Genomic DNA, 12,362 nt, shown 5'->3' on the forward strand with positions numbered 1-12,362 from the left:
GGTGACAGCAGTGGCCATAGGGTGCTGAGACCACAGCTGCCCACACCCTCCAGTCAGAAGGACCCTCCCGAGTGCTGCAACCCTGTCGCTCAAGCAGGAAGCCACTCTCCTGGCCTCAGGGGGCTCCCTGACCCATGTCTCTCCCACCTCCATCCACAGACCCCCAGGACTTGTTCACCTCTGATCTTTGGACAACCAAAGACTATATGGCCAGCTGCAGAGTGGCTCACACCACCACGTCCCACAGCACACCCTGAAGAGGAAGTGTACTGCCTGACACTGTGTCTATACTGAAATGTTCACTCCCACCAGACTGGAAGCCCCCTGAGGACAGACAGCGGCCCCGGAACTTAGAATAGGGATTGCCACAGAGTAGATTCTCAGTAAACATGGAGTGAATGAATGAATGAATCAGTCTCTTTTGTGGGAAAGGGCCCAACACTGGCCTGAAATTCAAGCGGTTTGAGTTGCTGGGGTTTTCCTGTCACTTGTGAGCTGCATGGTCTTGGCTTCACTGAGCCTCTATTTGCGCCTAAATCACGGGAGAGGTGAACTAAGGAGGTTGGAGGACTCTAAGGGTCCTTCAAAGGCATCTTCAGCTCGACAATCTCTCCTCTCCTTCCCATTGTTCTCCATCTCCCGCCCTCCTTAGCAAGGCAGAACTCCCGACTGTGGCCAGAGAAAGCACGGTGGCCAGAACACAGCTGCCGGCACCACAGCCACTGCCGGCCAGGTAAGTGCCCCGCTCTGTGGGGCCTCCATTCAGGGCTCAGGCTCTCTCTGGATTCTGCCTCCTGGGCTGTGGGTCCAGCCGGAGGCAAGGTGGAACTGAAACCAGGCCCTCCTCCCGGTTAGCCCTATACAGCATTAGCCACCAGCTCCCCAGGCTGACTCCTCTCTTCACTGTCCTTCATCCCCTTGCAAAGTCCAGAGCCACATCCCGTGATTAATGGCCAAGGGAACACTCCACGCAGAGGCACACACTGGGATATGGAGTCCTGCCCCTCCCCCGCCAGGACCTCCACTGGGGAACATATGTGAGCCCCGGAAGCATGGTCTGGCTCACACCGCACACTCGAAACCCAACGCTTCATCCATCTGTCGCTCATTCATTCAACAAATAGCTGTTGAGCCCTAGTGAATCCCAGGCATTGGGACAAAGTCCTTGTCCGCCTGGGGCTTGCAGTCGAGTAAAGGACACCAACAGGAAGCAAGAAAACAATAGCATGATGTGGCCTCAGGCAGTTTCAAGGGCTGTGAAGACAACCCAGGTGATGCAGGGGTCCAGGCCCAACCAGGAGACTCAGATGGGGCAGCCAGGGCACCTCTCTGCAGAGAGAGATAGGAGCGTGCAAAGGAAGTGAACCCCCAAAGACCCGGGCAGTCTCCCAAGCGGAGGGCGAGGCAAAGACCAGGCTCTGGAGGCTGGAAGGAACGTGGTGTACTCGAGGAGCCGCCAGAGACCCAGGGAGGCCAGGGTCTGGTGGCGGAGGGGGTGTAGGCAAGGTCAGTGAGGAAGAGGAGGCAGATACACAGACCCTGTCATCTCAGGGATCCTAAGGGCACCTGTGAAACTACCAGGCACAGCTACCCAGAGCAGGTGCCTGGGTTTTGTGAGATGAACTCTCCTTTCTGAGAAGAGTACCAGAATCCAAACCAGGGGCTGGCCGGGATAAACACCTCCAAAATTCCACCTGGCCCATGTCACAGAGACCTTCAATGGCTCCCTGATGTCTTCAGGATTCAAGTCCATAGACAAGCACTGAAGACCCTCCTGGTCTCATCCCCTCTAACACTCCTCTAAGCCAACGTGCTCCAGCTGAGCTGGCCTGCTGGCTGTGGCCCCAGGTAGCCTCTGCTCTGTCTTCTCTCTGTCTTTGCATGTGCTATGTCCTCTCTTCTTTCCCACTTGCTCTCCATTTACCTGGCTCCTTCTGTTCCCTCAAGACCCACTTCCCCATGCTGGACACCCACCTCTCAGCAGCTGCTCCTTCCTTTGATTAACAGGAAAAACACTTGTCATGTTTGCCATTCACTGGGCATGCCCTGCATACTGCCATTAGTTTTTGTTGTTGTTGTTTTTGTTTTTTGGGTTTTTGTTGTGAGACGGAGTTTCACTCTTGTTGCCCAGGCTGGATGCAATGGCGCGATCTCGGCTCACCACAACCTCCGCCTCCCAGATTCAAGTGATTCTCCTGCCTCAGCCTCCTGAGTAGCTGGGATTACAGGCGCCTGCCACGATGCCCTGCTAATTTTGTATTTTTAGCAGAGACAGAGTTTCTCCATGTTGGTCAGGCTGGTCTGAAACTCCCGACCTAAGGTGATCCGCCTGCCTCGGCCTCCCAAAGTGCTGGGATTACAGGCGTGAGCCACCGCGCAAGGCTGCTGCCATTAGTTTTTTTATGCATGTGTCTCAATTCCTGACTCATATAGTAAGCCCCTTGAAGTGTAGTGACTGTCTCTTACACCTCTTTGTAACTTTAGCTCCTAACATATGCCTAACAATAACACAATTATTATTATTTTTATTATGGCAGCACTATCTGATGAGTGTGACAACAGGCCTGGCACCATGCTCTGCATACGCACTCTCACTGAAGCCTCTCAACAAGTCTATGCAGCAGGTGTGACTATGATTCCCATTTTACAGATAATGCTGCTGAAGCTCAGAGAGGTTAAGAGACTTGCCTGAGGTCACCCAGCTAGTTCATGGTGGAGCCAGGATTCAAATCCAGTTCTGTGTGACTGAGAAGCCCAGGCTCTTTCCACCCCCACTGACTCCCAGAAGGGTGGGCATGGTTCTTCCTCTTCCTCTCTACTGTCTCTGAGCCTTGGCCCAGAGCTGATAAGGAAACAAACGGGATCTGTTGGCTTCAAGTCAGCCACCAAATGCACCCCTGGGAACCCTGCCCTGAGAAACTGCACATCCCAATTGGCCCTGACAGTGGAGACCCCAGGACCACACACCCTTCCAAAGCCCACACAGAATTTTTAAATAATGATAGAGGATGCATGTCAGCTCATGGGCTTATCTAATGAGCGTTCGTAGAGCACTCACTGGGTGTGAAGCTTGTGATAGTGTCTCCAGCACACTGTCTGACACGGAAAGTAGAACACACAGGTTATATGACAAGTGCTATGTCAGCTGGACCCTCTAACCCAGGCTCTAACCCAGGCTGAGGCAGGGAGTAGGGAAAGTCAGGGAAGGCTTCTTGGAGGAGGTGATGCTGACCAGAGACACAAAGGATGAATAAATTGGACATTGTGCACCAAGGGCACTCAAGACCAGTCTATCAGCAGAGAGTGTGGGAAATAACAGGTTTTAATAGCATTCCAACCACAAGTTGGGCTCTGAGGCCAGAGCATTTTTCTTCATGCCCAGGCACCTCTTCCTGGCAGGCTCCAGGCCTCTAGGTAAAACCATGTTAGAGAATTGTAACCCAGAGCGCTTCCCCAAACACAAACTGCCGCCACGGCAGGATTTTGGCCTGGCCACCCCTCCATCTGCCCAAGCATACTTAGTCCCCACCTGACCACCTGCCAGGCCCCTGTCACCACCACCACTGGAAACATGGTCAGCTGGGGCCAGCCCAGCAGCCACGCCAGTGCTAGTGAACATGGAGGAAGCAGATGTGCCCAGGGCAGGTCTCGGCCTTGGGGTTTTTTTAGGGAGGGAATAGAATGGGAAGGCCTGAGTGATCTCCCACATGGACCCACACCTCTCTGCCACAGAGACCCAAAGCCTGGCGTGGGTGAGAGGAAGGTCATGCAGCTTCCACCTCTGAGTGTGTGGTCCTTGCCCTGAGGATGGCCTTTTGAAAACAGTCTAGCTTCCATCCTTCCCCTCCTGAGCCCTGAGAACAGCCCATCCTTCACATTAACAATAAGATCCTTCATACAAATGGCCAACAAATATGTAAAAAAATGTTCAACATCACTCATCATCAGGGAAATGCAAATTAAAATCACAATGAGATACCACCTTATCCCAGCCAGAATGGCCATTACCAAAAAGTCACAAAACAATCGATGTTGGCACAGACATGGTGAAAAGGGAACACTTATACACTACTGGTGGGAATATAAATTAGTACCACCCCTATGGAAAACAGTACGGAGATTTCTCAAAGAACCAAAAGTAGGTCAACCATTCAATCCAGCAATCCCACTACTGAGTAAAGGCAAAGAAGTCATTCTATCAAAAAGACACCCGCATGTGTATGTCTATCGCAGCACAATTCACGATTGCAAAGATTTGGAACCAACTTAAGTGCCCATCAACCAATGAGCGGATAAAGAAAATGTGGTGAAACCCCATCTCTACTAAAAATATAAAAAATTAACCAGGGGTGGTGGCAGGTGCCTGTAATCCCAGCTACTCGGGAGGCTGAGGCAGGAGAACCGCTTAAACCCAGGAGTAAGCCGAGATCGTGCTACTGCACTGCAGCCTGGGCGACAAAGTGAGACTCCGCCTCAAAAAAAGAAAAAGAAAATGTGATATATATACACCATGGAATATTACTCACTCATAGAAAAGAATGAAATAATGTCTTTTTGCAGCAACTTGGATGGAGCTGGAGGCCATTATTCTAAGTGAAGTAGCTCAGGAATGGAAAACCAAATACACGTCATCACTTACAAGTGGGAGCTAAGCTATGGGTATGAAAAGGCATACAGAGTGATACAATGGACTTTAGAGACTCAGAAGGGAAAGAGTGGGAAGGGTTGTGGAATAAAAAACTACATATTGGGTAAAATGTACACTACTCCAGTGATGGGTGCACTAAAATCTTAGACTTCACCACTAAACAATTTATCCATGTAACCAAAAACCATTTGTACTCCAAAAGCTATTGAAATTAAATATATATATAAAATAAGATCTTTCACTGTCTAGAAATCCAAGACCCCAAACCCTGTAAGCCAAGCCCCTACGGCTCGCCACGACACACTTAACTCTGGTTCTGCCTCGCTTGCTAATAATACATTCCGAAAACATTTAGTGAGCACCTTATCTTGATCAGACTGGGTGCCAAGGGCAGAAAGGTGAACAAGACTGGGCCCTGCAGAGGAAGAAGCCCTGGCCAGTGGGGGTTCCCACATTCCTAGAAACCATTTTCCAAGCAGGGAATTAGGTCCTCAGTGAGGGTTAGGGCTGGCAAACTTTGGTTGGTACAATGAACAAACAGCTCATGGGAAATGAGTGGTTAGCGGGGAACTGTGGAAATAGCATTTAGTATATAATAGCCTAGTAAATCAAGTTCTAAAAGGCTTCCAAACCAGCCAGACGTGTTGATGGGAAAAATCACCTCAGGAAGGTAACCATGTAGGATGCTGTGCAGAGGCCCGATCTGCTGAGGCAGAGCCTCCAACAAGTTTCAGGTTTTTGGAGGTTTAGAACCAGCTCTAGCTGGCTTCACTCACATCCTCTCTTGTTTTCACAAATCTCAGCAAGATGCCTGGAACTACCCGGCTTCCTCACGGAAATCAAGCATTGTGTTTTGAGCTGAGTGTTTGCATTACGGGATTGGAGTATGTAGACTCCTCTCCTCTCTCTCTACTCCCCCAAAAGTCACCCCTAAATGGTCCATGATGGTGGCTTCCAGTGCCTGTCTATGAACAGGACTGTTCTGACAGTTTCTACTGGTCTACCATAAAGTCAGGAAAAGAAACACTTTCCTGGGTTGTTTCTTTTTCATAGGCTATATTTTTCCCATCTAAAGAGTGTCTTTTGAGATAATGTCGTTTCTACATTTTTGGAGTTAAAGTGTTCTTTTTAATTAAAGGTGATGACAAGTGGTAATTAGTTTTTTGTTTTTTCCTGATGGCCTCACTTGGAAAAATGAAAAGCTGGCCACTGTATGTTGGTACTTAAGATATTTTTGGAAACATTACTGGTGCATGAAGTCCAGTGACCCTTTGGGAGGGAGGGGCAATCGTGGTCGTGTGTCCTTTTGTTTAAAGGAGACTGAAGTGAAACATTCCTATGCCAAATGAGCACGATTTCAAAACTTAAATATTCAAAAGGAAATCGGCCATCTCAGAATCTCCAGTGGCAGAGGCTATTGCTTAGAGCAAAGAAGGAAATGCTGAGGTCCCAGGAGAGGCAGTTCCATGCGGTGCTGTGGGAATTTTAAGAGAGAAAACCTCCATCCACGGTGGGCCAGTGAGTCTTCATGTTTTGCCCTTGGAGTTTGATGCCTCCAATTTTTCCTCAACAGTAGAGATCCTAGAGGCAGGTGCGGTGGCTCACGCCTGTAATCCCAGCACTTTAGGAGGCTGAGGCCGGAGGACTGCCTCAGTCCAGGGATTGCCCAGCCTGGGCAACATAGTGGGACCCCATCTCTACAAAAAAACTTTAAAAATTAGCTGGGTGTGATGGTGCACACCTCTAGTCTTAGCTACTTGTGAGGCTGAGGTGGGAGGGATCGCTTGGGCTCAGGAGTTTGAGGCTGCAGTGAGCCATGATGGTGCCAGTGCACTCCAGCCTGGGCAACAGACCAGGCCTTATACTTGAGAAATCCACCTAGTATGGGTTATGTGGTTCTAATGAATCTCCACTTGATTATTGGTCCATTTATCAAGCATGATACCGCGATGTCCACATTTAGCCTGCAGGAGTTGATCTGCAGAAGACGGAATACCCCCCAGCCCCTGGGACAGTACCCTCGGACAACCGGAAGACTACACTGACGAAGCCTCCTCATGCTCGCTTGCCAATGCCAGTCTTTAGCCATTCATAATTTGGGCTCCTCCGGGACCCTTTCTTTTCCACACACCCCTGGCCCGCTCTTCACTGAGCATTAGAGAGGTGGAAAGTCCCAGCTTTGGGTGTTTGGCTCTGTGGAGTCAGCAGGACGCCAAAAGAGGAAGAAAACTCCTGAAATTGCTTTAAAAGCAATAAATAAAAGGCATTGTTCCCCTAATCCCCCATCCCCCCATGTTCCTAGGTGAGCCCCTTCTCCCTTCACTCCACCCCAGAATAGTCAACAGAGGTTTGCTCAGATTTTCCACACAAAACCCCTACTTTTGGGAAGGGACCAAACTCAGAATGGGCAGGCCTGGGAGAGATTCTAGAAACAGCACCCCCCCGCGACCACCCCATGTAGGCTGCTCCTACCATCTGCTCAGAGCCCCTGCTCATTAGCTGCTGAGTAGTAGCAAGAACATGGGGTGGGGGGGCAGGAGGATTGGTTTGGTTTGACCCCAGCTCTGCTACATCTCAGCTGCATGACCCTGGACACATGTCGTCTCACTGAGATGTCTCCACTAGTGTGCCAGTGGCCTCATCCACAATATGGGGCTGATAATTCCCGCCTCAAAGAGCTGTTGTGAGTCTCAGCAGAGCACCTGGACGTGGGTGTGCTTTGTACTCTCTAAAGCTGTGCTGTTCAAGAGAGTCTTACACTGCAGCCACGAACTGTATGTGGTTATTTAAATTTAAATGGATTCAGATTAAATAAAATTTAAAATTCAGTTCCTTCAGTCTCACAAGCCATATTTCAAGTGCTCGATAACCACATGTGGCTCACAGCTACCACACTGGACAGCAAGATATAGAACATTTCCATCATCACAGGAAGTTCCACTGGCCAGCACAGCAAAGCTTAAAACAACAACAAAACAAACCACTCCCCTAGAGGCAAGATGGACTCTGAGCTTCTCTGCTATGACCCTTTCCCCAGGAAAGGGCAATGTCAACTCAGGCCCTCAGGATAAAAATCCAATCTAGCTTATAGGGTTGTTGTGAGGATTAAAAATTAACAATATGAAGTGCTTAGAATGGTACATGGTGCACAGTAAGAGCTATCGAGTTCATATCATTCATCCCCAAAACCAACTCTATATAGATTGTTATGCCCATTTTATGGATGAGGCCCTGTGGCTAGAAAAGGGCCAGTCGCTTGCCCCACGACACAGAGCTGGGACTCAAACACGTCTCCAGGGTTCAGGCCCTGGTTACAGAGATGAACAACCAAGGGCTGTGGTGCTGGGTGGGGACTGCTTTCTAGGTGTCAAATATAGCCAGGCCCCTCCCCACTGCCACCCTACCCCCCGCGCAAGGCGTTTGTCATCGGCTCTCTCTCCTGGGCCCCAGAGACACCTTCGCCCTCCATCTATGACCCGTTAGATAGAGGAGGCACCAACTTCAGGGTGGGCCCCTCTAGCCTCTCCCTTCCTCGGTGGCTTCCAGTGCCACCCGCTCTGGTCTGGGGCAGGAACTTCAACTCCAGACTCTGGGCCCAGCCCCCCATTCCTGAAGCTCAGCTGCTTCCCAGGTTAAACCTCCATTTTCCCTAAAATCTGTGCCAGTGGGATGCTAAGACCCTATCCACTGAGCCACCCGATCCCCTCCTCAGGCCAGGGCCCTGTCCCCTTTCACAGCTAGAGGCCTTCGCAGACAGGACAGTTTGCACCTCATCCACAGTATTTACCTCAGTCCCCTCTAGGCATCCGACTTGGGACCCTCACCTGGAGACCTCAGTTTGCCCCTGCAATCTGCTTACTGGGGGGTCCACCTGTGGCCCTGAGCTGTTTCTCCACAACCTTGACTTCTGGTTTCCACAGGAAGGAGAGGGACCCAGATGTCAGAGATCCTCTAGCCCAGGGAATCCCTGTCTGGCTCACACGCACCCTCGGAATCCACCTTTGGAATCCACCTCAGAATCGCTCTCTCCACTCTCACGCTCTGCCCAGGGGCTGTGTCTCCCAGGCCCTGACTGAGGGCCCGAGCCCCCAGGCTGTGGGAGAAGTCAGGGCCTCAGGGGCTCACCCAGCTCCCACACAGCTGTGCCGGGGCCACGGCTCAGGACGGCTGGAAACTGCACTGGGGCTCCGGGGCCGGCCAAGTGCCCAGCTCCAAAATAGCAGTTGTGTTCGCATAAAAGCTCCTAATGAGAGAAAGATGCCGTTCTTGGCCCCTCACTTGCTCTCTGCAGACGCTGTCTGGCAGACCAAGCGGGCCTCTACCGTTTGGCGGCTGGAGGGGAGGAAGGGGAGGTGTGAGTCAGACCTTGGCCCCCAGCCCTTCAGCATGGACCGCCCTGTTAATTGCATTAACAAACGCTGCAACGCTGGGCCAGGTGGGGGCCGGGGAGCCGCGGGGCCAGGGGCTGGGGCAGAGAGCAGCCCCAATCCCACTGGCTCCAGCAGGCAAGAGGAGGAAGACTCTGGGCCCGGCTCACCGCCAGGGCTGAGAGGCCTAGGCTCCTCTCCAGCTGCTGCCCCAAAGCAGAGAAGAGTTGCTTGTCCATCCCCGCAGTCCCAAGGCTTGTCTGGGAGGAAGCCTCAGTGCCAGAGGGGCCCCAGAGGTGAGACAGGCTGGGAGGGGTCCCTGGGGATGAGTCTTCCAGAGAAGCAGCTTCCAGGGGAGACAGTTCTAGGCTGGAGTGGAGCCAGCCACCCTCCCACAACAGCACCAGCCCCGCACCCAGGCCCAGGATGGTTGGGAAGGATGAAAACACCACCCCAAACACTGACAAATCAGAGAGGCCAGGGCAGGGGCATGAAGGACAGTGTGGCCCTGCAGTCGGAGACCCATGTTTGAGTTCTGACTGTGGGACCTCACCTGGGGCCAGTTTCATCACCTCTGTGAGCCTCAGTGTTCTTCTCTAAAAAATAGTAATGTATTCAAATGCACGATTTGCCAGGATGGCAAACAAGAGAGACTGTCCTTTTGGGGCTTATAATTTAGTCAGAGGGACTGTCACTCAATAGGTAAACAAAGAAGTGGAGCAGGATAGGCATGGTGGCTCATGCCTGTAATCCCAGCACTTTGGGAGGCCGAGGCGGGCGGATCACCTGAGGTCAGGAGTTCAAGACCAGCCTGGCCAAGATGATGAAACGTCTCTACAAAAATACAAAAATTAGTCAGGCGTGGTAGCACACACCTGTAATCCCAGCTACTTGAGAGGCTGAGGGAGGAGAACTGCTTGAACCTAGGAGGCCGAGGTTACAGTGAGCCGAGATTGCGCCACTGCACTCCAGCCTGGGTGACAGAGCCAGACTCTGTTTCAAAAATAAATAAATAAATAAATAAAAATAGAAAAAACAAAGAAGTGGAGCAGAACTTGGTACGTGAGGGATGGAGGAGACAGTCGAGGGCCCAAGATCCAGAAGAACAAGGCCGGTGGGGGCCACTCAAGCAAGAGTGGCCAGGGCAGCCCCTCTGAGGAAGACACCTCAAAACAGAGACTGGGTAGATGACAAGGGCCGGCCACACAGAGAGATGACGGGGAGCAGACACAGAGGCAGCAGCGTGTGCACCTGCCCTAGAGGCCAGCGGCCCAGGCTGCACTCAGGGAGCTGGGTGAGTGTGGAGATGCCGCCGCAGGAAGGTTCAGGTGGGATGTGTTGAGGCCGGCAGGGAGAGCGGGCAGCAGGCTGCGGTGTCACCCAGGAGAGCCGTGACAGGGCCCTGGCCCAGAGAGGCAGCAGGGAAGCAGGCAGGTCCACGAGGGACTGAGGAAGTAAAACAAACAGGGCTTGGTAATGGGTTGATGTCAAAGCCTGAGTGAAAGGAAGGTGTCCCTGTAGCCCCTGGGTGGCTGGCTGGAGCAGTCAGGTCGATGAGGGTGCCAGTTAACAGAGTGAGTAAGACCTGCACGGGGGAGTTAGCTCAGAGGAAGGGAAGTCACGAGTTCATTTTAGACAAGTTGGGATGAGGATGTCTGGGAGGCATCAAGCGCAGATGTTGAGCAGGCAGCAGATGCGAAAGACTGAAGGTCAGACGAGAGGCCTGGCAGAGGATTCATGTGAATCTGGGCGTCATTGGCCCAGAGACGATGTTTACATCCATGAGAAGGCAGCAGATCATTCCGGGAGCAATGCAAAGACAAAAAAAGAAGAAGATCCCAGACTAAGTCCTGGGAAACCCACAGTTTAGTAGTGAGCAGAGGAGAAGCAGCAGCCAGGGACACAAGAGGGGACCAGGACAGAGAACACCATGAGGGTTTGAAGGAAGATGGCAGCATTTGGCACATCCAGGCAGAGTGAGCCCCAGGCATTACTGTTAATATTGCATGTCAATTGTTGGGCACAGTGCCTGCTGGCACTCAATACCCAGGGGCAGTTCATGCTCCGCTTGGCTCCTATGGCCCCCCTCTTTGGGGTGAGGGATTTGGAAGGTCTGGGGAAAGTCCTGGGGAAGCCCAACATTAAGATGTCAGGTAGAGAGGGCGAAACCAGCGAAGGAGACTGAGAAGAGGCAGCTGGGGATGGAGGGAGGAAACTTCCAGCCACCCATGCCATCAATTCCCCACTCAGCTCTTTGATAAACAGGTCCCAAGCACGTACAAAGGACACAGGTGTGGAGAGAAGGCCAGGCACTCCACTGGTGTCAGCAGGACACAGCACCTGGCTTCAGGAAGCTCCCAGTCAAGGACATCTCCTAATCACCTCATTGGACAAAGAGCCTCAGGGTAACCTGCTCCCCAGGAAGATCTCCCCAGGAAGGGTACCCCCATGCAGGAGTAAGAAATGGACAGGGTCTCTTGATGAGAGTGCACCCTACATATCAGCTGGGTTCCACTGAGGTCATATAATTATTCCCTTCCACCACCTCCCACCTTCCTCTCCACCACTCCCTGCCAACTTCGGAGTCCCCACTGGATGGTTCATCCGGAGATGAGACTTTCCTGGCTCCTGGTGGGTGCTAACCAGTCAGTGAAGATGAAAATCCTACCCTTGCCCTTACTCCTTTTCCTAAGGCTTGTTAAGCATTTCCCACAGCAAGGTGCTGCACTCACCGCTTTACATGTATTACCTCACATAAACATCTCATTCTTATAACTACACTAGGTACTACTCTCGTCCCCATCTGACATATGGAGAAACTGAGGCAGAACCATCAACAACTTGCCCAAGATCACCATGCTAGTAAGTGATAGAGCAAGGGTTTGAACTCAGGGAGTCTGACTCCAAAGCTGGGGCTCTTAGCCACCTTGCCACAGTCTTCCACTTTGGGATGTGGTTGGCATGAATGGGGCAAACAGGCTCCCTCAGGGAAGCCAAGGAGGAGCTCAGATCAGGAGAGCCAGGGTTCTCGTAGGACTGAGATGGGGACTTAGGGAAATGCCATTCCATTGCCCACGTGATACACGCAGAGAAATGCTCAGACCCACTCCAGCGTCTCCATCCCCAGGATCCCCCGAACACCGTGGCGAGTTTCTGGAAGGGCTGATAGAACTTGGGCAGCAGAAAGGGCTCTCTCAGCACAGGGCTGGGATAGGCCCTGTATTATTCAGTATACACTTATGGACCTTTTACCTTGTACCCAGCGTGCTGCCTGCAGAGGGTGGTGAGACACAGTCCCTGCCCTCAAAATCAAGGCCAAACATGTATAGAGTGCATCGCACATGCCA

General features: G+C 51.9%; 1 protein-coding gene across 3 annotated transcripts in view; it reads right to left on the minus strand.

The window, feature by feature from the left end:
- Positions 1 to 12,362, minus strand: part of LTBP2 (latent transforming growth factor beta binding protein 2) — a 111,688-nt gene that overhangs the window by 85,649 nt on the left and 13,677 nt on the right. The window lies entirely within an intron of this gene.

This window comes from Pongo abelii, chromosome 15 (assembly GCF_028885655.2).
Source record: "Pongo abelii isolate AG06213 chromosome 15, NHGRI_mPonAbe1-v2.0_pri, whole genome shotgun sequence".
In the NCBI taxonomy this organism is placed as follows: Eukaryota; Metazoa; Chordata; class Mammalia; order Primates; family Hominidae; genus Pongo; species Pongo abelii.